Source organism: Saccharomycodes ludwigii, chromosome II, assembly GCF_020623625.1.
Source record: "Saccharomycodes ludwigii strain NBRC 1722 chromosome II, whole genome shotgun sequence".
Taxonomy (NCBI): domain Eukaryota; kingdom Fungi; phylum Ascomycota; class Saccharomycetes; order Saccharomycodales; family Saccharomycodaceae; genus Saccharomycodes; species Saccharomycodes ludwigii.
In genome coordinates, this window is record NC_060201.1 from 1,257,501 (window position 1) to 1,260,000 (window position 2,500).

Here is a 2,500-nt window from a genome sequence, read left to right on the forward strand (position 1 = left end):
GATACCGATAGTCCCTCTAAGAAGTAGATAACCAGCAAAAGCCAGCATCACTATTTAGTAGGTTAAGGTCTCGTTCGTTATCGCAATTAAGCAGACAAATCACTCCACCAACTAAGAACGGCCATGCACCACCACCCACAAAATCAAGAAAGAGCTCTCAATCTGTCAATCCTTATTGTGTCTGGACCTGGTGAGTTTCCCCGTGTTGAGTCAAATTAAGCCGCAGGCTCCACTCCTGGTGGTGCCCTTCCGTCAATTCCTTTAAGTTTCAGCCTTGCGACCATACTCCCCCAGAACCCAAAAACTTTGATTTCTCGTAAGGTGCCGAGTGGGTCAATAAAAAACACCACCCGATCCCTAGTCGGCATAGTTTATGGTTAAGACTACGACGGTATCTGATCATCTTCGATCCCTAACTTTCGTTCTTGATTAATGAAAACGTCCTTGACAAATGCTTTCGCAGTAGTTAGTCTTCAGTAAATCCAAGAATTTCACCTCTGACAACTGAATACTGATGCCCCGACCGTCCCTATTAATCATTACGATGGTCCTAGAAACCAACAAAATAGAACCAAACGTCCTATTCTATTATTCCATGCTAATATATTCGAGCTTACGCCTGCTTTGAACACTCTAATTTTTTCAAAGTAAATGTCCTGGTTCGCCATCTGCCACAAGGACAAATGGTTAGCCAGAAGGAAAGACCCGGTCAACACAGTACACGAAAAAAATCGGACCGGCCAACCAGGCCCAAGGTTCAACTACGAGCTTTTTAACTGCAACAACTTTAATATACGCTATTGGAGCTGGAATTACCGCGGCTGCTGGCACCAGACTTGCCCTCCAATTGTTCCTCGTTAAGGTATTTACATTGTACTCATTCCAATTACAAGACCCGAATGGGCCCTGTATCGTTATTTATTGTCACTACCTCCCTGTATTAGGATTGGGTAATTTGCGCGCCTGCTGCCTTCCTTGGATGTGGTAGCCGTTTCTCAGGCTCCCTCTCCGGAATCGAACCCTTATTCCCCGTTACCCGTTGAAACCATGGTAGGCCACTATCCTACCATCGAAAGTTGATAGGGCAGAAATTTGAATGAACCATCGCCAGCACAAGGCCATGCGATTCGAAAAGTTATTATGAATCATCAAAGGGTCCGAAGACATTGATTTTTTATCTAATAAATACATCCCTTCCACAAGAGTCGGGATTTTAAGCATGTATTAGCTCTAGAATTACCACAGGTATTCCATGTAGTAAAGGAACTATCAAATAAACGATAACTGATTTAATGAGCCATTCGCAGTTTCACTGTATAAATTGCTTATACTTAGACATGCATGGCTTAATCTTTGAGACAAGCATATGACTACTGGCAGGATCAACCAGATAACTATCTTAAGTTCTAAAGAGAGACGCAGCTGATCTTTTTGCACAGAAACAATCTTGTGGACTGCTCCCTAGCTAAAGACCTGCCCCAACCTCTCTTGAAAACGCAGATAATTTAAATTTAGTTGCCAGAAAAAAAAAGAAGAAACGTATTTCTCCTTACTCTCTGGAAAAGAGCTGCAATGCTCAGAGAAGATTTTACTCTCTCCAAAGCTTCACAAAAACTCTCAATCTTACCTATAGCACTCTTTGAGTTTCCTCGAACTAGTTTCCACTAAACACTTTAACCAGAATGTTTCACCGGAAAGGTTTAATATCACTAGCTTGAGAGGAGGTTACACTTGATAGAATCACAGCTTGAAAAAGCCGGCTACCTACCAAGGCATTCCCCAAAGTTTGAATTCTTTGGTTTTGATTGCTATTAGCTAGTAATCCACCAAATCCTTCGCTGCTTACTCATAGGAAAAATCGTAAAATAATTCCAGAATAAGACTATTCAGGCTAAGAGCTTTCTTTCCCTTTCAATACAGAAGAGGGGAAGCCAACTCCATCACCCATGTCAGTACGCTGTATAGGGACTAGGCAGGATCTTACGATCACCTAGCGATCCTCTCCACCGTATGACGAGGCCATTTGTTGTTCTTACGAACTGTCAACAAAATTTACTGAAGCTTGTTTCCAAACTCTTTCGATTTGTCTTCATCTGCTTTCGCATGAAGTACCTGCAGACATATTTAACAGACCGTGAGAAACAGCTCTGTGCATAATATGCTAATATTTTTGTTTTTTTGTTTTTTTTTGTTTTTAATTTTTTTATTTTTTTAGGTCTATGCGGTTTTTTTTAATATGTGTGTATTGCAAGCAAAAGTGGTGCATTTATATTATTTTTTGTCTTAGTCGGGAAAAAAAAAAAAAAAAAAAAAAACTTAATCCGTAATCACGTTTTTGGTCACGTTTTTTGGTCACGTTTTTGGTCACGTTTTTGTCACGTTTTTGGTCACGTTTTTATGTCACGGTTTTGGTCACGTTTTTTATGTCACGTTTTTGGTCACGTTTTTTGGTCACGTTTTGGTCACGTTTTTTATGTCACGTTTTTGGTCACGTTTTTTA

General features: G+C 40.4%; 1 non-coding gene across 1 annotated transcript in view; it reads right to left on the reverse strand.

Moving 5' to 3' along the window:
- Positions 1-1,392, reverse strand: part of SCDLUD_001820 — a 1,792-nt gene extending 400 nt beyond the window's left edge. The window contains exon 1 of the ribosomal RNA XR_006829192.1: positions 1-1,392. This exon is cut by the window's left edge and continues 400 nt beyond it. This is a non-coding gene — a ribosomal RNA (18S ribosomal RNA).
- Between the last annotated feature and the right edge of the window lie 1,108 nt (positions 1,393-2,500).